Genomic DNA, 24,436 nt, shown 5'->3' with positions numbered 1-24,436 from the left:
TCTGCCTAACGGTAGAGCCGGCCCTGTCCCAGGGGACTGTCACAAAGGCACCACACACAGTACTGCTACCCTGCTACCCCCCAAGAGGTGAATGAGCTACTGTACGAGTGGAATGACCTGACAATTAGTGTGTGGGGTTTTTTTAAAGAACTAAACAAAGACTGAATTGTTAGGTCTGGCTGACCATTTAACTGCTAGTGACAACACTTGTTAAACTGCACAGTATGGTCCACTGATGTCGCTGATGTCACAGTAATTGTTATGAGACAGTTGGGGAAATCACATACTTTAAAAGCAACAGGCGTCCGATGGAGAAAGTGGCCCTCTCCCTGACTAAGGAAAGTGACCTGATGCTAGTAGATGCATGAGCGGAAGAGTGTGAAGAATGAGTATTTTGCATTTGGACTACCATGTACACTTCTGGTCACCTCACCTCAAAAAGGGTAATGCAGAGTTGAAAAGCTTCCAAAAAGGGCAGATGACCAAGGGGCTGGAAAGACTCCCCATGGGGGAAGGTTGTAGCATTTGGGACTCTTTAGTTTAGAGAAAAGGAGAGTAAGAGGTGACAGGAACGTTGTTGTTGTTGTTTAAAAAAGCTATGTGGAGAAAGTGGATAGAGGAAAGTTTTGCTCCTTCTGTCATAGCACCAGAAATTGTGGGCACTGGGGCTGGGTGATATATCGGTATATTGTCTCAAACCAGTTTGAAGTCCACATTGCGATATGGGTTTCATCGTTTTTGACCTGACAATATATTGTAAATCATGATGTGCATTACCGCTGGGCAATATATCGTCCAAAACCAGTTTCGAGTCCATATCATGATATTGGTTTCAGAATTTCTGACCTGGCAATATATCACAAATCATGATATATTGGGGGGAAAATCACAATGTGGGGAAAACCGTGAAGCCAGCCAATGCCTCTACATAGTGCCATTCCTTATGTCAGACGTTGTGATATATCAGTATATCGTGATGTTTAGCTGGTGATGTATCACGAAGATATCGCCCAGCTCTACTGTTCGCCTCTACATGGTTCCATCCTTATTTCAGACATATATCAGTCTATTGTGATGTTTAGCTGGTGATCTATTACGATGTTGAAAGTCAGCTGTCACCCAGCCCTAGTGGACACCCATTGACGCTGAATGTTGGGAGATAAAGGAAAGTACTTCTTCACACAGAACAGAGGTAAGGTATGGAAGAGGTAGCAGTGGCCATCAACTTGGATGGCTTTAAAAGAGTATCAGACAAATACATGGAGGAGAAGGCTACAATTGGCTACTAGCCACAAGGGCTATGCTCTACCTCCACGGTTAGAATCATAGAATCATAGAATCATAGAATCATAGAGTTGGAAGAGACCACAAGTGCCATTGAGTCCAACCCCCTGCCAAGCAGGAAACACCATCAGAGCACTCCTGACATATGGTTGTCAAGCCTCTGCTTAAAGACCTCCAAAGTAGGAGACTCCACCACACTCCTTGGCAGCAAATTCCACTGTCGAACAGCTCTTACTGTCAGGAAGTTCTTCCTAATGTATAGGTGGAATCTTCTTTCTTGTAGTTTGGATCCATTGCTCCGTGTCCGCTTCTCTGGAGCAGCAGAAAACAACCTTTCTCTCTCCTCTATGTGACATCCTTTTATATATTTGAACATGGCTATCATATCACCCCTTAACCTCCTCTTCTCCAGGCTAAACATGCCCAGCTCCCTTAACCGTTCCTCATAAGGCATCGTTTCCAGGCCTTTGACCATTTTGGTTGCCCTCTTCTGGACACGTTCCAGTTTGTCAGTGTCCTTCTTGAATTGTGGTGCCCAGAACTGGACACAGTACTCCAGGTGAGGTCTGACCAGAGCAGAATACAGTGGCACTATTACTTCCCTTGATCTAGATGCTATACTCCTATTGATGAGGCCCAGAATTGCATTGGCTTTTTTAGCTGCCGCGTCACACTGTTGGCTCATGTCAAGTTTGTGGTCAACCAAGACTCCTAGATCCTTTTCACATGTACTGCTCTCAAGCCAGATGTCACCCATCTTGTATTTGTGCCTCTCATTTTTTGCCCAAGTGCAATACTTTACATTTCTCCCTGTTAAAATTCATCTTGTTTGTTTTGGCCCAGTTCTCTAATCTGTCAAGGTCGTTTTGAAGTGTGTTCCTGTCCTCTGGGGTGTTAGCCACCCCTCCCAGTTTAGTGTCATCTGCAAATTTGATCAGGATGCCCTTGAGTCCATCATCCAGGTTAGAGACAGTAATGCTTCTGGAAAACACAGGAAGGGAAGAGGGCTCTTCTTGATAGCTTCCCACAGACATCTTTGTGGCCACAGTGAGGATGCTGGACCAGGTGGGCCATTGGTCTGATCCAGGAGGCCCTTTTTATGTAGCTTCCCCCCCGGCCCGGCAGCTTGGAGCAAACAGAAAAAGAAGTGGAGAGAAGGAGCTGTGGATTACCTCACATGGGAGCCCCCCCCCCTTTGGATTGTGGACCCCTCTGTCTGGGGAACTGATGTAGGGCATTTGATCCATTCCTTAATAATCCTGGTGTCTGTCTCTATTTACGCTCCGCTTGCATAGCTGCACATCAAGCAAATATTGCAAATACACAAGCTGCAATCTATACGCACTTTCCTGGGAGAGTAAGTCCCATTGAACAGAATAGGCCTTTTCTTTTGAGTAGACTTGCATAGGATTCCACGTAGACACTGCACACACATCATAATTCTGCAGCACTCTCTCGTCTTAAGGGAAACAAATCCTGGACAGGCTGCCCTTGGAACTTCTCAACCTTCTTGGGAAAGTGGAAAACAATGGAGCAGTGTTTTCTCCTGACTGGAGGCTGATGCAGGTATGAGATGAATTGTGTTCTTTCCTCTTAAAGGAGGGGAGGGGAAGCATCTGTAGGGTCTTTTTCTGGGGCGCATGGCCGTGCAAAGTAAAAACATCAGAAGGGGGAGCAGGCTAATTGGTCAAACAGAAAAATGAGGGGGGAAATAGTACCTATATTAGTTCAGAGGAAGGGAATGAGTTTAGCCTACATTTTTTAAAATTCAAACTGGGAAAGACATGAGCCATATTCTCACCATCCATTCAAAGTGCTGTGATGCCCATTTAAACAGACATGACTTCCCTCCAAGAGTTATGGGAGCTGTAGTCCTTTAAGGGAGCTGTTAAGTTGTGGGTGAACATATCAGACGACACAGCGATTCTTCAAACAGCTCTTGTTTATTCACAGGCCAGAACAGAACTGAACTGAAGGGTTCAGCCAGCCTGCTTATATAGAGCTCCACTAGAACGCACAGTAACCATTTTCTGTAACTATCCAATCACTGAACGTCACTTTCAATCCCTTATTTGCATATGTGGACCTGAGTGAAAACTATCTACAGTATCCCCCTACTGGCCCAAGGTGAGAACTTCAGTACATAACAGGAGCTAAGAGTTCTTAGGGGACCCTTGATTTCCTCACAGAGCTACAATTCCTAGAATGGCTTAACACAGCCCCTTTCCCCAGGAAACTCTGGGAATTATCTGTGAAGGGAACATGGGTCTCAGCATCTTTAACAAACCACAGCTCCCAGAATTTGTTGGGGGAAGCCGTGGCTGAGTTGCTCCCTGGAAGGATCCTATGGCCCTGTTGCTCCCACTATAAGCTTAATGGATGGGAATCACCACCACGAACATCTGCCCTATGCCCAGCTTTCGTATCTATAAATAAATGCACATATTGAAAAATGCTCCAAAGGAAGCCAACGCAGGGTATACAGTGGAACCCCTGAAACCTCTCACCGCTTGGAAATTAGTACAGTCCGTGTGGGAAAATCTGCAGTGAACATTTGGCTAAGGCATTCAAAGAATATCTGTAGTCTTTTTCAGCATGGAAATTCAGAAAGGATAAATTCTGGCCTTTGTGCAGGTCATCAGCTACAAGCAGCTGACTTGAACAATGTTACTTTTCAGACCAAGGGAGCTTGCATTCCATTTTTACAAAACCTTTCTAATATTTCCAAATCCTCTTTCTGCAGGAAACTTGACTTGGACTGGACAGAGAGTGATGTTCTTTGCAAAGGAAAGCCTGGAGGCAATAAGATTTTGCATGCAATTTAGTGGTTGTCGCATTATTCCCTAAAGGTGACTCCCCCCCAAAAAACAGTATGGGTTCCTACTTCCCTTGTCAGCCACAAGGAGGATGAATCAAGGTTTGTCTTCTGATAAAATAATTTGTGAAGTGCCATCCTAAAACAATTTCCTCACAATTGTGTGAGGGAAACCCCTTTGGGGTTAATGGAGCTTACGCCCTTACTAAGTGTGTTTAGGACTACAGCTGTACTTGGCTAATAATTTAAATTTTGATATATGAAGAGTAAAATGAGTGGTAATGAAGAGGTGCTTGTGTATATTCAGTGCTTTTTTTTCTTAAAAAAAATGTTCAGTGGTACTCTCATTTTCCTACTCATATTGAAATATGGCCCCACAATGAGGCCAAATTTAGATTCACAAAATGCTTAGGGGTATGCGTACCCCACAGAAAAAGCAGTGTGTGTGTCTGTGTGTGTGTGTGTGTGAGTGAGAGAGAGAGAGAGAGAGAGAGAGAGAGAGAGAGAGGTGCAACATCACCATCTTAAAAGAAGCATGCTTCTTAATGTGGCAGAAAAAGGGCACTGCTTTTTTAAAATAGCAGTTAAGCACCATAGTTTTTTAAATACTTCTTGCATTTATTTCCTACCTTTTCTCCAGGTGGCCTACATGGTTCTCCCCCTTGTCACTTAATCTCCACAACAACCCTGTGAGGTAGGAAGGGCCGAGAGGCAGTGACTGGCCCAAGGTCCGCCTGTGAGCTTCATAGCCAAGTGGGGATTATCCTCTTGGGTTTCTGGGATGAGTCACCAATAGACCTGAATGGAAACACTCACCCTTTTCTTTGCCACCTGTAGCTAGAGACAAACCTCTCTTGCCTAAATGCAAACCTCTCTGCATAGCGTTTTACATACAAAGCATTCAGACATAGCATTTTATGCATACTGAATTTATACCTTTAGCATACTTAACCATAGCGTACCAGTAACCTGTCAGGCCAGCATTTCTACCGGAATCTGGTGGCGATCTTCTATCTTCACAGTCAGAGGCACTAATGCTTCTGAACACTAGTTTCTGGAAACCACAGGAGGAGGACAAGGCTTTGGGCTCAGCTACTGCTCTCTGGTTTCCCATAGGCATCTGGGTGGCCAACTGTTGAGAACTGGAAGCTGGACTAGATGATCCAGCAGGCTCTGCTTATGTTCTTACATCTTTAATGCGCCCAGTGAAAACATTCGCGCTCTAGTCCTTTTAATTTGCATTCTAGATCTACTTAGTGCTGCAGAGGTTTTTAAGCTTTTTCTAGTACACACACACACACACACACACACACACACACACAGTGTGCACACACACATTATTTTAATCGTTAATGTGTAAAGTGCCCTGGCAAGTCACAACTTACGCAGTGCCAATTAAAGCCAAAAAAATCCCCCCAAGCCTTTTTATCCTAGGGTAAACACAAGCGTAGACCCAAATAATTATCCAATTAATTACATGCACTTAAAAGGCCACTGGATTGTACTCTTGGAACAGCAGAGACACACGTTGAAGCACCCACATCATGCCCTGCAACATTTTGCAGTGAAAACAGACACACACTTGTAATGACCGTATTATCATGTCAGGTGTTATGTACTGAAGTTCTCACCCTGGCCACCAGGAGTATTGTATTGTGTATGTAGTTTTCACTCAGGTCCACGTCAGTTATTTTAGGCGGGAAACCCTGGGTTGTTGTTGCTACATTGTTGACAGCCGGCTGCCTATAAAAGCAGGCCGGCTGAGCTGTTTGCTGTTCAGTTCTGTCCAGCTTACAAATAAAGAGCTGTTCTGGAGAAATCGCTGTGTCGTCTGCTATGTTCGCCCACAACTTAACATCAAGAATCACCACCTGATTTCTTCCCCTCCTTATACATTCCTGGAAGCTCTATTCGCCCGCAGGATCCTGCATTCATCCTCCTTGCAATGGCCTCCCATGCCCTATAACCAGGCCTTGAGCTGATTAATGTTCTGCGGCTTTTTAAATGTGTTTGAAGAGAGTAGTTATTCGTTTGTGTTTTTTTTATGATGTATTTTGTGTTCTCATTTTGTATTTTTATGTCATGACTGCCTTGTGGTCTTCGGGTGAAGGGAGACATACAAATTCAGTAAATAAATACATAGATAATATAAAATAATATTTCCAAAGCCAAGAAGGTGCCTTTTATTTACGCTGCAATGTACTGGGAAAGCCTAATTGCACATAATCTGCTATCGAAAACAGACCACGGCGGCTGCAAGGTGCAAAACGGCAGGCTGTGTACATCATGGCAGTGCTTTGGCGTTCAGACGCATACTTGGGCTCAGGGATTTAAATCTCAGAGAACCTGGGGAGGGAGCTGAACTCGAAATGAGGGGAAGCTCCACCTTGGCCCACACCAACAAGGAAGGCACACTCAAAGGGCAAAGAATAGGGTCCAGTTAGGGAGAGCGGTTTCCCAGGGTTCAAGAACAAAAAGAAAAGGTGTTGTCTCTGGCAAATGGGCACATGGGCACACATGTGCAAACACACTGATCACTGCATGGCAAGGGGTCATTTAGGCAGTTTTCAGGAGCAGCCTGTACCATGATGTTGACAGGATGTCCAGAGGTCCTACTTTGTTTGTTTGGTTATTCATTCATTCATTCTTGCATTTATATCCCATAATTCCTCCAAGGAGCTCAATAGGGCATACATGATTCTCCCCTTCTCATTTAATTCCCACAACAGCCCTGTGAGGTAGGTTAGGCTGAGAGGCAGTGACTGGTCCAAGGTCATTCAGTGAGCTTCATGGCCTAGTAGGGATTCCAACCCTGGTCTCCTAGGGTCCTGGGAGTCTGGCACTAACCACTAAGCCACACTGGTTCTTTAAAGAGGTGAGCCCTCTAACTGCAGCACTATTGAACCCAAATCTGGTTTAAAGGTAAGAAACCCTAAGAAGGGAGAACTGCAAAGACGATGGTGTTGCTCGTCAACCATTAGCAAACCCTGGTTGTCTGAAAACTGAGCGGCAGGAGCGTAGAAGTCATCTGGCTGGCCAGAGTCTTTCTCACTAGGGTGTGATGGGTTGTCTTTCTGTTTAAATTGCAGTACACATTTCTAAGTGTGCATCTGTACATAGAAATCAGCATATGCATACCCTCCAATATTTCTCTGATGAAAATAGGGACGTCCTAAGGAAAAGCGGGACGTTCCAGGATCAAATCCAAAACCAGGACGGCTTCTGTAAATCTGGAGCTGTTCCTGGAAAACAGGGACACTTGGAGGGTCTGCATATGTAAATTTTATGCAAATCTCCATTCATTTTTGTTGATGCCCCACTCCCCCACCCCACTGTCTAAGTCAGTGTTTCCCAACCACTGTTCCGCGGCACACTAGTGTGCCGCGAGATGTTGCCTGGTGTGCCGCGAGATGTTGCCTGGAGGGAGGCGGGCGAGTCGGGAGGTGAGAGGCGGGGCAGCGGCGGCGAGGAGAGGCCGCCCAGCGCGGGGCTCTCGCCGTCTGCCTGCCTGGCTGCCTGCGAGCTCGGCGGGCAGCGCCTCCGTCCGCAGCGCACGCCTCGCGGCTCTCATTCCCTGCCCCTGCCAAAGCTCACCCAGCCAAGCCGCGCTCTCCTTCCTGCCTCGCTTTGCTGCCTCCTCCCCCCCCCCAAAGCTTGGAGGTTCCCCGGCAAGGGGGAGGGAAAAAATTGAAACTTACACTTTCGTGCGTCCCTCCCGGCGTGACGCTGCACGCTGACGTCACGGGGCTGTAATGGTGGTGTGCCTCGAGATTTTTTTCATGAAACAAGTGTGCCTTTGCCCAAAAAAGGTTGGGAAACACTGGTCTAAGTAGCCACCACTGGTAACCCACAGTGGAAAGAAAACCCAGCTTGCATGACAGAAGAATTCCTATGAGGTTCTTGCCAGGCATTATGCAGCTGAAACTTAAGTATATTTATACATAAGCGAGTCTGTTGTCCCTCCAGCCAGTGCTGGGTTCAATAGCATTTTCTGCCAAGTTAAGGGTGCCTAGGTTTGCAGCCTCAAAATAACCATTCTCCTCGATGTGATCTGCATATTCCTGTGGTTTGACGTGCCGTCGACTGAATTGCAGCTGTGACGTGGGCTCTGTGGCATTGCCAAGAACAATGTAAACATGCGTTTTTTCCTCCCCTCCTGGGTTGGGAGAGCGCTTTGATGTGCTTCCCCTTTGCCAGAACACGAAAGCATTTAATAATTAAATGAGCCTACCACCCAGTCCGAAGTGCCAACATGTACACAGACAATGCCAACTGTGAACAACAGACCTCACCGGCAGCCTTCTGAAGATGCCCTCTGGGATCTCAGGTTACCGAATCCATTCAGCTCAGTCTATCAGGCTGTAAACATTGCTGCTAGAGTGTCTGATGCTTCACCATGACTGATTCCCTCTCCTAGCCAGTCTCTTTGATCACTGGTTTCCCTGGGTTGGTTTTGTGGAGTCTAGTGGCTCCAGATGGCTCAATTTTTCCAAGACAGCCCTTTTATTCTGAGTTCCGTCCTTGGGATATCGCTAGAGATGAGTAAATATGTCAGTTTCAGTTTCTCAAGAATCTCAGCATGTGGTCCCTCATCCAATTCGAAGCCATACTAGGCCTTCCTTAGCCTTGCAAATGTTTTAGCAATTTTATCGCTTCTGAAATGCACCCCATGCATCCACATTAAATGTGGTCAGTAGCTAAGAGCTGTCACATGTCACAAAGAAAACATGTTTCACTATCAGAGCTAGAAAAAAAGTAGAGGCAATGTTCTTTTTCATTTGATTATTATACCTCAAGTCCTACTGGTGCTGGTTGGATCTAGAAAGTTCTGACTTTATATATAAAATATATAAAGGATCCTGTTGCCTGTTGGATGTTACCGGATTACAACTCCTGTAATGCTGTGATCTTGTTGCTCTTGTAACTTCTGTTGGGACTACAGCACCCATTACCCCTGGCAATTGGCCATGCTGACAGAGGCTGATGGGAAAGAGAGTCCAGCAACATCTGGAGGACCACAAGTCCCTCTTCTGAATTTTAGGGGTCCACAGCACCTCCGTGTCAAGACTGAGATGGGAGAAAGGATTATGCGAAGCAGAGACTTTATCCAAGTCAGCATCTGTTCTCGGTTTGATTTTATTTTTTAAAACATTTATCTTATTATTTTATATGGATTATAGCCTACTAAATTCTACTCGGATTAAAGGTAAAGGTACCCCTGACCATTAGGTCAAGTCGTGGACGACTCTGGGGTTGACCGTTAATCTCGCTCTATAGGCCGAGGGAGCTGGCGTTTGTCCGCAGACAGCTTCCGGGTCATGTGGCCAGCGTGACTAAGCCGCTTCTGGCGAACGCCGTTTACCTTCCCGCCAGAGCAGTACCTATTTATCTACTTGCACTTGACGTGCTTTTGAACTGCTAGGTGGTCAGGAGCTGGGACCAAACAACGGGAGCTCACCCTGTCGCGGAGATTCGAACTGCCGACCTTCTGATTGGCAAGCCCTAGGCTCTGTAGTTTAGACCACAGTGCCACCTGCATCCCTTACTCAGATTAGATTTACAGAAATTGATAAATGTAAGTTAGCCAGGTCCATTAAATTTAGTGTGTCTACTCTGAGTAGGATTAGCATGGGCTACAACTAATGTTTGTATGGAATGCTGGAATCGCTTCAAGATTTTTCATAGGAAGCAATTAATAAATGGAAATAATCATAATAATTATATCTTTGCCCTTTAATTCCTGCAGCCTGTCTTCCTGGTGTTTGCAACTACAGACATCAGAGGACAGAATGAGCTGCTCTGTACTCTTGATTGGTGACTAAGGGGATCCCAAGGGATGTTCAGGTAATAGGGCTGGGAAGAATTAAGCATTCCTTGAGCAGAGCCGCTCCATCAAAGTCATGTCCTCTGGCCACTGTCTGCACATTTTGTCTTGTGCCATTTCCCAGATGGATGGAAAGTCAAGCCAGAGACACTCATTGCTGGAGGCAAGAGGAGGCTGGCAAGGAGGTGGGGTGGCGAGATGATATTTCAAGGTTTGCTTCTGCATCCTCTTTGCTGCAGACAGATCAAAAAAGAAGGGATGGGGAGACTATTTCATATCATTAATGGGCAAGTACCAACTTTTTGTGGATTAAAAAAAAAAACCTTCTAAGGGGAAGGCCAGCCTTGTTGATAATTCAGATAACCACGAGCTTGCACTTAGAAATCAAACAAAACAACTCATCCTTCTTTCTCACCTTCTAGGAATATAGGAAGCTGCCTATACAGTATTGAGCTTGGGTCCTGCATGCAAAGTAGGTGATTTACTGCTGAGCTACAGCCCTTGCATTCTAGCTGTGGTCATCCACTGCAAAATGGCTTACCAAGCAGGCTCCTTCGAATGGGTGCTCCCCCCCAATAAAGACAACATTTATATTGCTCACCAATTGCATTTATATGCTACCTTTCTGCCAGTGGACTCGAAGCAGTTCAGAGTTCTTAAAATAAAACTCCCGCTTTGTTGAAATCCAGGACTGGAAAGGAAGAATTTTCCCTTTGAAGTGTGATGTTGTCATAGGATGTCTGGTGATTGACAGGTGGGCCATGCTCATTCTGAGCCCTGTAATTATTACCCAGTTAGCTGTCTTGAAGCATCTGGAGAAAATACTCAAGGAGGGCTTTATCTCATGTGTCCACAGGTGAAATTGCTTAGTTTGGCAAGCACACAAGGCAGGGCAGGGGCGCACAACTTGGATAAAATATTGTGGGGGGAGGGAGGTAAGCCCCCCCCCAGCATAATCGATCCCAAGATGCGGCACACACAAACACCATTTGAATGGCGATGCCCATCAACTTTGGGTGGGCTGGCCTCCTTAAATATTTTATTAAGGGGGGAGGGCTGAAGGGACATTGGGCCCTATGACACAGGAACTTGCCAGTGGTGGCCCTGCAGTTGTGGAACTCTCTTCGTGTTAGGGGCCCCCTGGGTTGGTGTTTTATTGCAGGTGTATTCTGTACCCTATCACTGGTGCAATAAACTGGTGCTGAATTCATACATGACTGTCCACACATAATTCCACTTTATTAGCTGTTCTGCAATGCTTCCCCATTGTTACTGCATTAGTGGCCCTGGAAGGGGAACTCTTGTTCTACAGTGCAACAAAAGCAGAACAATATAGAGAAGAAGAGGAGGAGGAAGAAGAGGAGGAGGAGGAGGAGAAGTTTGGATTAGATATCCCGCTTTATCACTACCTGAAGGAGTCTCAAAGTGGCTAACATTTTCCTTTCCCTTCCTCCCCCACAACAAACACTCTGTGAGGTGAGTGGGGCTGAGAGACTTCAAAGAAGTGTGACTGGCCCAAGGTCACCCAGCAGCTGCATGTGGAGGAGCGGGGAAGCGAACCTGGTTCTCCAGATTACGAGACTACCGCTCTTAACCACTACACCACACTGGCTTCCACTGTCCAGAACATTCATGGTACATGATGATTTAGGTAAGAATTTGCTGGGCATGCTCTGATAAGAATGCAAGCAGTATGACTGCCCCAAAACATCTGCAGGTGCCAGCAGTACACAGGATGGCATATAACTGCCCCAATACCATGAGCACAGGCCATGAGGAATGCGTAATAAAAAGGACATGGGCGGGGGGAGACATAAGCTTCAGAAACTGCTGGTAAGTGGTAGCTCCTTAAGCTAGTCAAATGGGGAACAGTCATGATCTAGGGAAGATAGATCAGGGTCAGAGGGAGACAGGATGTCTCTAAGAATGGGGTGAAAGGATGGGACTGAGATCCAAGGTAGTGATCCTAGTTTAGAAGGATCGAAAAGCAAGTGTGCAGTGAAGCCAGACAGGGGTCACAACCCAAGACTGGGAAAGGAATTTTTGCAGACAGTTTCCTTTGGCCTGTTTCCATTTGAGAAGTAGGCTTTTTAAAAATAGTGATTACATAAATAGATAAACAGATTGCTGTTTCTTTGACATCCCTTGAGAATGAATATCTTCTCTAGAAGCTAGGACCCAGATATACATCCCCACCAGATGAACGTATGTGGTACCAGTTGCACATCAAAAAAATATTTCCCTGGCAGGTCTCAGCTCTGGCTCATCTGACATCCACTGTTTCCCACTGCTTGTGATGGGTGAGTTTCGTTGGCGGCAGTAACGGTTTCATTAACTTGATCTATGATTCATTCCCTTCTACACTCTGTTTTCCCTGCATGGAAGATGGCCATGCATTCTGAGTGACCCCTGGCTGGATCGATGGGTGGCCTTTTCGGAGCCTCTTGCAAAATGTTGCCACAGAAAGTCTGCTCTTGCGTCACCATCCCCCAGGCTCCGCTTCAAAAGGAGGTTTGGGTGGCCAGGAATTACTTGCAAAGACTAGGATCTGTTAGCTGGATCATCAATGGGTGGGGGGGGGGAGAATGCTGTGGGTGGGTGGTTGAGAGTGTTGTTCAGAGCTGTTTCGCATGTTTCAGAGATGGGTGGACCAGGCACTTCAAAGCAAACCGAACATAGGAAGCTTCCTTATCATGGGTTGTATCCAATGTGACGCTAAGTTAATGTTACTTTGTGGTATACTTGTTGCACCGGTGGAAGGGGAAAGACGAGCGCATTCCTGAAGATTGGTGTGCAGCAGATTGCCCAACAAGAATCAGCTGTTGCCCAACAAGAATCAGCTGTTGTTCCATAAACTTTAGTTAGCACAACTCTTGCATTTGATTCCTTTGTTGCACAACCGTTCAGCTCTGCCAGAGTTTAAACAGAGAGCCTTGCCTGAGGCGCAATGAACTATACCACTGACCTATCTAGGGCAATATTGCCTGCACTTCTGAAGTTTGGCCCTCCATATGTCAGGCGCCAACTCCCAGCAACCAGCATGGCCAATGGTCAGGGATGAGGGGCGGTGCCACCCATCAACATCTGAAAAAGTTCGCCAGTCTTGGTCCATGCCACCTGGTAGTGCCAGTGCTGGACTAAATGGTGCCACAGGTAAGGAGGATCTTTGGTGCCTTTGTTCACCTGTTGGATACCTTTTTTTAACGACATCTGTAGCTCATTTTATGACTCAAATGCATGACTTGCATGCAAAATTTGCCCCTGTCGCATAAGATGATAAATGTGCACACATGCTGTCTGATAAGAACCACTCAGTCTCTCTCTCTCTCTCTCTCTCTCTCTCTCTCTCTCTCTCTCTCTCTCTCTCTCTCACACACACACACACACACACACACACACCACCTGTTGGTCAGTGATGTCATGAATTTTCTTGTGAAAGCTACCTGTCTTAATACATAAATGCATGCGCAGAGAAAGGTGGCCCCTGTTGCCAGCCTTACAATTGAAGCTGAACCTTTTGTACTGTTTCGTTTCAGCCGTTGAACATGATGCAGAGTAGGCAAGTGGGACCTGCCACAAAAAGCTGAACTCTATTTTCACCTCCTAATAGATGCCTCGGCTTCCTGGAGACTCCATTCCATTCTTCTGTTTGAAGATTTCTCTCCCCCTCCCTCCCTCCCTCCCTCCCTCCCCCCCCCCCTCTCTCTCTCTCTCTCTCTCTCTCTCTCTCTCTCTCTCTCTGTTTTACACAAATGCACATACTTCAACTGTCCATGCCTCGTTAGCATGTTCAGTCCTCTTTGGGCTGCTTATCTTTTTTGGATGGGGGATAAATTTAGGGTGAGATTTTTAGGATTTGTCCCTTGTTCACATGAATGGAAACTTGGATGGATGGGTCTGTGGAGCTGGCTGGAATCTCATCACCATCTGTATTTCAACACATCTATCTCTGAGCCCTGTTGAGCAGTTTGGTGTCTTCTGATGCCACTGAGGATTCTGCCATCCATTCTGGATTTGGGTTCACTAGTTCTTAAGTGTGACTACTTGGCTCATCACTGCAGGTGAAGCTTCAAGGATTGAATGTAGTGTCAGGAACCTACAGATTCATGTGCAGCTGCCCCCGTGTGATGAGACACTGAACTGCAGGTGACAACTCATCTTTATAATCAACATTATTATTATTAAAACTCTCTGGTTTGTTGGTTTGTTTTTACAAAAAATAAGTCAAAGCTACTTAACAACAGTAAATAAGTAATGTGGGGTGGCAGGTGGCGCTGTGGATTAAACCACAGAGCCTAGGGCTTGCTGATCACAAGGTCAGTGGTTCGAATCCCCGTGACGGGGTGAGCTCCTGTTGCTCAGTCCCTGCTCCTGCCAACCCAGCAGTTCAAAAGCATGTCAAAGTGCAAGTAGATAAATAGGTACCGCTCCGGCAGGAAGGTAAACGGCGTTTCCATGCGCTGCTCTGGTTCCCCAGAAGCAACATAGTCATGCTGGCCACATGACCCCGGAAGCTGTACGCCGGCTCCCTTGGCCAATAAAGTGAGATGAGCGCCGCAACCCTAGAGTCGGCCACGACTGGACCTAATGGTCAGGGGTCCCTTTACCTTTTACTCTAGATATTATGCATTACAGCTTCCATTAGTCTCTACCAGAATGGTTGATAGCCAGAGATGATGGGAGTTGAAGTCTAAATATCTGGAGAGTAGCGCATTGGCCACACCTGCTGTCATTATTTAAAATATTTTTTCTGCTTTAGACATTACTGTGTTAGTTTGTATCCTGCCCTTCCTCTAAGTCAGTGTTTCCCAACCTTTTTTGGGCAAAGACACACTTGTTTCATGAAAAAAATCTCGAGGCACACCACCATTACAGCCCCGTGACGTCAGCGCGCAGCGTCACGCCGGGAGGGACATGAATTGCTAGCAAATTACATAATCACCTCCTTTGAGGGCTGGCTCATCTTCTCCGAAGGCAGAACCCCATTAATTAACAGCACAGACTCACACCATAGCCGAGACGAAGGGGGAAAACCTCAGTCATGCACAGTCATGCACATGTGGGGGCTAAATGAGGACGAAGACCAGGCAGAGAGCAGGGTTCAAATCACCCCACCTGGCCAGGACAATCCCTGGGTGCTCCCTTGGGCCACTCGCCTGACCCACCTCGCAGGGCTGTTGTTGCGAGGATAACACGGGGAGAACCACGCGCGCCCCCGGGAGCTCCTTGGAGGAGAAAGCGGGCGATGAATGCAATGCACGAAATATATGAGAGGCGACCAGGTTTTGCAGGTGAGGGGCCCCCGCCAGCCTCCGCTTCCAACACCCGGCGCAACGACGCCGAAGTTTCCCCCTGGGCTCGGCTCGGGGAGCAGCGCTGCTCCCCCCCGGCTCCCCTTTGCCCTCCCGGCTCTCTCTGCCGCCCACTGGGGACCCCCCTCACCTGCCAAGTCCGGAGCGCCGGTGGAAGTTGCATGCATGCATGCAGGGCGCCGCGTTGCCATTGCATTGCACTGCACTCCATGCAACGCCTGCACGCATGCATTGCCTTGCACGCCCGCCAAGGGGTCTCCCCGCGGTCCGATGCGTCCCCTCCGGCGCGGATGCAGCATTGCAAAAATAACCCCCCCCCCGACGCAGCCCTACCTGGGGGGCAGCCTCCGCCTCCGCCGCTCCACCTCCGCGGGGATCCCCGGGCTCCATCCTGCCGCCCGATCTCCGCGGGGGCGCAGGCAGGCTGCGCGGGGTCTGCGCGGAAGAGCCCCTGCCCGCCCGGCCGCCGCCGCTGCGCTCATTCCATGGCCGGGAGAAGAGCGCTTCAAACAAAACGCCCGGCCCGCCAGGCCACGCTGGGAAACGTAGTTTGCGCACCCCGCGCGGGCGCGGAGCCCAAGGGGGAGGGGACTACGGATCCCGGCAGCCCCCGCGCCGGGGACGGAGGGGGAGAGGCCGGGTGCAGGGATGGAGGGACGGGTGGGCGAGCGAGTGAGTGAGTGGCAGCCGCCAAGCCTTGGCCGAGAGCCAGGAAGGGCCTCCCCGGAGGAGGAGGAGGGAGGCGCAGAGCGGGAGGGAGGGAGGGAACCCCAGGGGTCATCTAGTGACGGCGCCCCAATCGAAAATTTGACTTAAAAAAAAAAAATCTTTCGAATTTTTTAATTTTTCCCGCGGCACACCAGGCAACATCTCGCGGCACACTAGTGTGCCGCGGAACAGTGGTTGGGAAACACTGCTCTAAGTACCTCAGGGCAGTGTATCTTCACAACAACCCTGCGAGATCAGTGGGTCAGGGGATAGAGGTTTGCCCAACTCCCGCCCCCAACCCCCCATGAGCCTATCTGAACAGTAAATTTATCATAAAATGTTGTCCTTATATCTAATTAGGATGGGCCAAAGCTGTTGTTGTGAATGTTATAGAATTGACCAGATTCCAATTTATTGCTTCTTAAACACCCTGTTTCCTGCCTGCCTTCCCAACTCCATTTTGCTTGCAATAACAAGATTTTAAAAATCATATTTACATGTGGGACAGGACCAAAAAGGCAGCATTGTAGAATTGCAAATGGAAGTGTTTCCTTAAAAAAAAAGGTGCTTGTGTGTGCCCAGATTTTTAAGTGAGCGTGGATGCTTTTTACACCTGCTAACAACATTGCTCCCGGCGTAAAAATTTCCCGACCCTTTCAAGGAAATTAGTTACATTAAATAGATGATGTCAAAGCCGGGTCTGCAGCCTTGTTTACAAAATGTACGTGCATGGCTGATGATGCCCCTTGCCCCCCCAGTTCCCCGGCATGGTTTTGCATTACGGTTTCCAAAGCCCTTCCAGCGACTAGAGTGCCTAATAACCAAACAGTGGTGGATATTTATTACGCTTCCAGGTTTCTCATTTTCTCCATTTCAAAACAAAACAAAACACAACGTCCTGGAGAGTCTGCATTGCAGCAAGATGGTGATTTGCTGCCTAGGAGACTGTCTTAAGGACCGGCAACCATTTATTTGCTGTGCCCTGCCGGCGACCTTGTGTCTTTATGGGCACCGCCTCTTTGTTAGACTCCCAGTGTCCTCGCCGCACGCGAATGAACTTGGATGGCTGTTTGCAGATTAACTCAGGATCAATAGTGGGGTCAAAGGGTGAGCAAGAATAAATAATCAATCTGGAGGGAATAAATTAAGGCCTTTCTCGGGTTATTCATGGACGGCCTTCATCTCTCCCAAGTACTCCTTAGGCCAATTAATCTCCTTCGTTTAATTTACGCCTCCTAGCATCTAATAGCAACGAAGGTCGTTTCTTTTGAACCAGCCTGAAAATCGCCAGCTTTTTGCTGCTGCTCACAAGTCAGTGGGCGATTTGATACAGCTGCTTACAGCTCCACTTCTCTAGGGACGAACAGGTATAATTCATCCTATCTTGTGCATGCAGAGATGTGTGAGCAGGTGGTGACCTATAAAGCAAGGATAATGTGGGGTCCTACAGGTGGTGTTGGACTAAAAATCCCATCATTCCTGATTGTCGCCCCTGCTGACTCCGGTTTGTGGGAGTTGTAGTCCCAAACATCCCCTTCCATAAGGCATTCCGGAGCCCTTCCAGCCAACCTGCAGCCAGGCATACTACTACATCATCCGTTCATTTGTATGCCGCTCTTCCACAAAATTGTACCTTAAGTCAGTGGCGAAGCTGCATGCTCCGGCACCGGGGGCGGAGAGCAGGCGGGGGCATGGCTGGCGTGCATCCTGGGGGCATGGCATGTCACCCGCGGGGGCATGGTGTGTGTCCCAGGGGCGTGGCGCACCACCCGCACCTCCTGCTCTGGAGGTTAGGACTCGAACCCATGGCTTCAGGTTACAAGAAAGGAGATTCCAACTAAACATACGGGGGGGGGGGGGAGAGAGAGACTTTCTGACAGTAAGAGCTGTTCGGCCGTGGAACGGTCTCCCTCTGGAGGTGGTGGACTTTCCGAGAGCCAGTGAGGTGTAGTGGTTAAGAGCGGTAGTCTCGTAATCTGGTGAACCGGGTTCGCGTCTCCACTCCTCCACATACAGCTGCTGGGTGACCTTGGGCCAGTCACACTTCTGTGAAGTCTCCCAGCCCCACTCACCTCACAGAGTGTTTGTTGTGGGGGAGGAAGGGAAAGGAGATTGTTAGCCGCTTTGAGACTCCTTCAGGTAGTGATAAAGCGGGATATCAAATCCAAACTCCTCCCCCTCCTCCTCCTCCTCTTCTTCTTCTTCTTCTGCCTTGGAGGTTTTCAAGTAAAGGTTGGATGGCCATCTGTCATGGATGCTTTAGCTGAGATTCCTGCACTGCAGGGGGTTGGACTAGATGACCCTTGGGTCCCTTCCAGCTCTAAGATTCTATGATTTTTAAACCACTCTGGGAACTGTAGCTTTGGGAAGGGAAAAGGAAACCTTCTAAAAACCCTCAGTAACCTTAATAAAACTACAAGTCCCAGAATTTTGCAGGGGAAGCAATGATGTTTAAAGTGGTATTAAAGTGCCTTCAGTGAGTGGTATGGGTGTGGTCTGAATGTACCTCACAGCTCCCCCCCCCCCCATCATTGCTGGAGTTACACCCCATTTCCCAGCAGGTAAGGCAACTGAAGGAAACAGCAGAGAGTGGGTTTGGCCCTACATGTCTAATTTTAGCTTGTTTAGCACTTGAGAGAGGATTAGCTAGGCTGTGATTAGCTGAGCTTATTTTCCTCTGCATTACATGTGAATTGTTCATGCTTTTATAGCCTTTAAGGAAAATCTTAGAATGACTTGGGGAATGGCGGGTATTAAGCATCAAAGGGTAATCCAACCACGTTTATAATTTCTCTGAACATCTCTGCAGAGGAATAAATATGATTTCTGGATACCTTATCATTTCTTCATAGGTAATTTGGCCGCACCAAATATAAAATAAAATAAAATATTAATTATCCACATTTTCTCTTCTTCTGCCACAGGGTTTAATGATATGCGCCCTGTCGTAGATCTCTGCTTTGCCTATGAAATGCAATTACCGCTCCCTCCTGCTTTCAAAGTGAAGGCAGATGTTATATGAAAATTTACAGCTGCAATCAGCACTCGACAGGTTATGAACCTAAATCAAGGCAGCAGCAATAGTTGGGAGGGGGGCCGCAGGATCCTGTATCTGGTGTCTGGGCTGGGCTGTTGGTTGCAGTTTAGGAACCAGAAGCCCCAGTACAAGCTGGTGGCTGGGATCAAAGGACAAACAAGGAGGCAGAGTCAAGTTGCTGTCAGCTCCCCCTCAAGTCAGATTTCCCTTTCTTTGATGGAGGGGCCACCCTCAGAAGCATTTCTGTCTGATGAGCCTATGAGGTCAGCATCCCTCCAGCCTGATGGTGTGGCATTGCTGTCCCTGGACTCCATCTGCCTGTAGAACGTCCCCTGCTCAGTTCTAGTAGGAGATGACCAGAGCAGGTTGGGTGTCTCTTACTGAAGAATCACCTTCCAGTGCAGGTGGAGCTAAAAGCTAGGATGCTGCTGTCACTGTAGGGCTCAGACTTAGCTTGTTTGTAGCCGAAGCAACAGCAGAGGTCTCTGTGGCCGGAGTAATAGTGAGCCCAAACCAATGAACCACCAGGGATACAGCAACACGGCAGAGACCAAGAAGACCTTGTTGCTTAAGCAAGACTGGAGGAGGAAGCCCTCTTCTATTCATCCCTGTCTAGGAAGTTCTGGTGAGCAGATTTCAGGGCTGAAAGGTACTGAGCAGTACCTTTGGCTCAGACCCGCCCCCCAACACCTTGAGGACTACCTCCCCACATTTGGACTGACCTGGACGCTGTGATCATCATCTGAGGCTCTTCTCCATGTGTCCCTACCATGGGAGATCTAGAAGGTGGCAACATAAGAGTGGACCTTTTCTGTGGTAGCTTCCTGTTTGTGGGCTACTAGCCCCAGGGATGCCCTGCCTGACCACCATATTACTTATCTTTAGATGATAGACAAAAGCATTTCTTTTCTGCAAGACCTTCCTTTGTCTTCTCATTATCCTTGGCCTGCTTCACACACACACACACACACACACACACACACACACACACACACACACACAAACACACAATCTGTCTATCATCTATCTACCTATCTATGTGCCTGTTTTAAGATATGGATTAGTTATTTACTGTTGTTACTGTTATATGCTGGTGTGTGTGTGTGTGTGTGTGTGTGTGTGTGTGTGTGTGTGTGTGTGTGTGTATTACACGCCTCTGATCGACAAGTCCTAGGCTCTGTGGTTTAACCCACAGCGCCACCCGCGTCCCAATATCTAGAGGATTCTGTGTTAAAAGGGGTTCCTGTGAGGCCAAAACATTTGTCACAGGGAGACTGCTTAATGTATCTCTATATGATTGCTTGCTCTCTGTTCTCATCAGCTTTGACTGTGTGGGGTTCAGTAGTGTTTGCACATGCTCACATTGGGTTTGAGAGGAACAGTTGCTACAGGTACAAAACATAACTAGCTGTGCTTGGGAGCAGCAAACCCAGGGTAAGTAACTCACAAAGAGACACATAAGGGGCATTCTTCTGACATAAGTCAGTCTTCATTGTGCATAGCCAAGGGCCTTACAATATCTAAAATGTAGACATACCTACACGGTACACAAATTAAAATAAAACTCAATATGGAAAATTACAGAACAATCACTAATAGCTATGTATTCTACCCTCCAAGGGCAACAAAACGTTGAATTAAGATTTAGAACGCATTGCAATTCTTAATATAACTAGAGCACAGCTTCTTAGGTGCCAGTGAAAATTTAGCTGCCAAATATGTAATGTGCAATGGTTTATCAGATAGAAGTTCAATTAGCACTTCCTGAGGTGATTGGTCTGACTACAACTGAAGAGAACAGAGGGCAATGTTTTTCCTCTGGGCTCCAAATGGAAAGAACAGCAAATAGTGCATAGTATCGCCAATCTGATTACAATCAAATATACAATTCCGTTCTGTGACCAAGATTCCAAGATGTCTCCCGTCTATATATGCTGAGAGCATGTTCTGGAACCTAAGTAATATAAAAGTCCTGTCTGAAAGTGATGGCGCTTTGAATGATTTATCTTGATTTGGGGGTACCAGATGGAAAGGCAAGCAACAACTATTTTAAGATCAAGTGATTCTCTGGCTGAGGTTCCTTTTAAACATGACAGCAGCTGCTGTTTTATGAGTTTATTTCCATGTTTGGCAGGAGTGTCCAAGGACTCCTGCTCCCATCAGCACTAGCCAGCATGGCCAATGGACAAGAATGATGGGAGCTGTGGTCCATCATCACCAGAAAGGCAAGGGTCTCCTATCACTGATTTAATGGCTCATAATATGGATGGAGGCAACCGCGCGCATCTTTAACATCAAATCATCCCAACCCTGATGTGGCTGCAGTATTTGCACATTGAGTGAGCCCCAATCTCTGAACAGTGAGAATTTCAGCACTTTCCCAGCATTTAGTTTCCTTGAAACGAAGGTCAGTTGAGACTGTGGTATCTTTAGGACATGTTGTTTTACTAGCAGGGAGTGCCTGGTGGTTGCTGCTCGGGTATTTTGAGATGTTTAAATGGATAGTGCAATTTGTGAATTTGGACCTGCCATGCCAAAAATTAGGGGGAGTTGCACACAAGTCACAATTTGGTCTGCCACCTTGATTCAAGATGGCATCTGGCATCCAAACTTCAACCATCTTGGGAGCCTTTGTGCCAATTTTGGCAATGATATCTGCTTACCTGTAATTTCTATAAAGGTGGTCGAATTGGATTGGTCACCCCCATTCTCTCAAGATTTCTAAGTGCGATTTTTGAATATATCTGGTCTACCTTTTGCCAGAGTCAAACAAATAATTAACAGAGATTGTTGCTAATTTCTCCTTCTGGCTGTAGAAACACAAAAGGAAATCTCCCACAATTAAACTCATCCCATCCTCTTGCTGTTCTCACACACTACACTTTTTAATCTAGTTATATCATTTATTGGCTCACTCTTAGCTGCCATATTTTAAGGTATCATGTTGGATGTCATATTTATACATGTTTTAGATACTCCTGCTATTTTATACCATTTATATGACAACCCACTTTAATGTATTTTTATGCTTTGATATTTTACTTGTACAGTTGTTGGTTTTAGTTTGTTTGGGTCTATAGCGGTATAATAAAGAATTTGTATCTTACTAGATGGGCTATTGGTCTTCTACAACAGGGCTTTTCCTAGACTTTTATGACTCGGATTTCCATCTTTTAGTTTGGAGTGTGTGTGTGGGGGGGGGGGGTTAAGGGAAAAAACCCTAAACATGGAGTTCATTAAATGCTTAATATGCATTCCACCCCCCTCCAAAGCTAATGAAGTATCAGCTTAAGCACACATTTTATGACCCACCAATAAACATGGGGCAACTGATTAGCCTCTGGCTCACTTGTCTGAAAGATAAATTGAACTACGATTGAAAGAAAGTTGATACAATTTAACTGCTAATATTGCAAATGTCACTTTAATTCAGTTACGGAGCAATTAGAGTGACCACTTCTGTGCCTGCATTCAAGAGTTATAGCAATTACAACCACGTGCAATTAATTTATTTTAAAAAGGCAATTTCAGGAAAGCATCCATTTGACAGTCACACTGAGGAGAGCTACTTTTTCTGACCTCTATGCAGTACACAGATTGAAATGACCATATTTACACAGGTCTGGAGGCTCCATCAAAGACCACCTATTGCAATCATCCCATGCTAGCAACATGATTTCTTCGTTACAAAACTGTTCTTTTAAATAGTAGTCTCCATTTTGGGAACCTGTTCTGTTCCTGTGGGATAACCAGCCTCATATAACCAAAATGCTTAAATCTAATTGATGCACGAAAGGATTAAGACCATAGAGTAAGCTATCCTGGCAGGCTTAGCTCACCTTGGGAGGCACTAAGTAATCAAACCATTGTTCCTCTTCAGTCTACCTGGTGAACTCAGCATGTGAAGAAGCTGAAGCTTGCTCCAGCTTAGCCGCATGGCTTTCACAAGCCATTCTTGAGTTCCTGTTGCAAGGCATTTAAAGGATCCCTCTTCTGCCTTGAGGTTGGGCACTGTGACATCATTGAGCAACCCCACATTGTACCTTCCGCCTTCTCTAATGGAAACAGCCATAGATGGTGGGAGCAGTGGTGCAGTTAGATAAACTTAGATTGTAATGCGTATTACTTCAGCATATGGTAAACACCAACTCCTTCTTAGATGGATGAATAGGAAGCTATCCCTCACATTCTAGTCCAGTACATTTCGAAGGTATGAGACTTTTGAGAAATAATTTATCCCCAATATACTTTCAGGTTCTCCCCCACCCAAGACACAATGAAAATAGAGGAAAATGTTGATGAGATGGGGATTTTCACCATGTGCTGAAGAGGCAAGCCACTTGCTGCTTTAAAATTTTCAGCAGCACACACAACTGCAAATTCATAGAAACCTACAGTTGTGGCATTGTCAGCCCTTCCACCGTGCTCAAAGTTCTATCAAACTGCTGCTGAAGATAAATACGGAATAAAAAGTGGCGGCCTTTAAACCAGCATAGCAGTCCTAACAGGCGATTTCAAAACATACTCAGCATACCCCAAACTCTCTCTGACTGGAGCGTCCTGGGGATCTTTAACTCAAGCATTTGCTTTCTCAGTCTGCCTTTTAAAATAATCTGGGCTATTTTTGTTTTCTTGCTGGTGTCTCTGGCACCTTGAAGGTCTCTTTCCATCTACCAGATTTATTTTCCAAGAGCAGGAAGTTCTGACTAGTTACAAGGGCTCCCCCTCGTGGCCAGCCTGCATTCTTAGAACCTTTACGCTTTTTAGGGTCTTGGTCTGTACCCATGTTAAAGCACTCCCCCCACAAAAAAAGAATCCTAGGAAGTGCAGTTTACCTCTCAAATAACTACAATCCCCAGCATCCTTAGACAACAGTTCCCAGGATTCTTGGGGGTGAGGAGAATGTGCTTTAAATGTATGGTGTGGGCACAGCCCTTGTATTTTAGGAAAACCAAACCATAGGATGCAGAGCTGAACCTAAAATGGCCATTCTATGTGGCAGCTCTCAAAAGTGAGAAGAAGGCAACCAGGTCAACTCCAGCAGTCTCACTGGGGCAAGCCAAAAGTGGGCTATTCCCTTCTGGAATCGCTGTGGCTGTTCCACCTTGTAGGTATTTAAAAAGATATATACACTAAATTCATTTTACTCTTCTTTCCATCTTTTTCTTCCTTTGGCATCATGTTTAGTAGTTTGGGCAAGATTTCGTCTGTGTTATTTTTTGTTACCCTGCTTAGAACTTTAGGCAGCTTGTGAACAAAAAATTGTGATTGATTGTACTATCAGCTAGCAATAATATTCAGTGCTGTTGGACAGTATTCTAGAGGAGAGCAGGGTGGAAATTTAATCTGCACGTTGGGAATCTGGAAGGGAACCAACCTAATTTGCACGTCCTAAAACATGAACCAAACACAGCTTTCTTTTGGAATTCACTTTTCCGAATGTTCTGATGTAATTC

At 46.6% G+C, this 24,436-nt stretch overlaps 2 long non-coding RNA genes across 2 annotated transcripts in view; both read left to right on the top strand.

The window, feature by feature from the left end:
• The window catches only part of LOC308574711, a 204,586-nt gene that overhangs the window by 45,723 nt on the left and 134,427 nt on the right, over positions 1–24,436 (top strand). The gene's annotated exons all lie outside the window — the stretch shown is intronic.
• LOC308574112 lies at positions 18,433–23,399 on the top strand. The gene is made up of 3 exons (XR_014002350.1): positions 18,433–18,504; positions 21,115–21,387; positions 23,235–23,399. It is a non-coding gene; the product is annotated as an uncharacterized lncRNA (long non-coding RNA).

Source organism: Podarcis bocagei, assembly GCF_964188305.1.
Source record: "Podarcis bocagei genome assembly, chromosome: 15".
NCBI lineage: Eukaryota > Metazoa > Chordata > Lepidosauria > Squamata > Lacertidae > Podarcis > Podarcis bocagei.
This window is presented reverse-complemented; position numbering and strand designations above follow the sequence as displayed.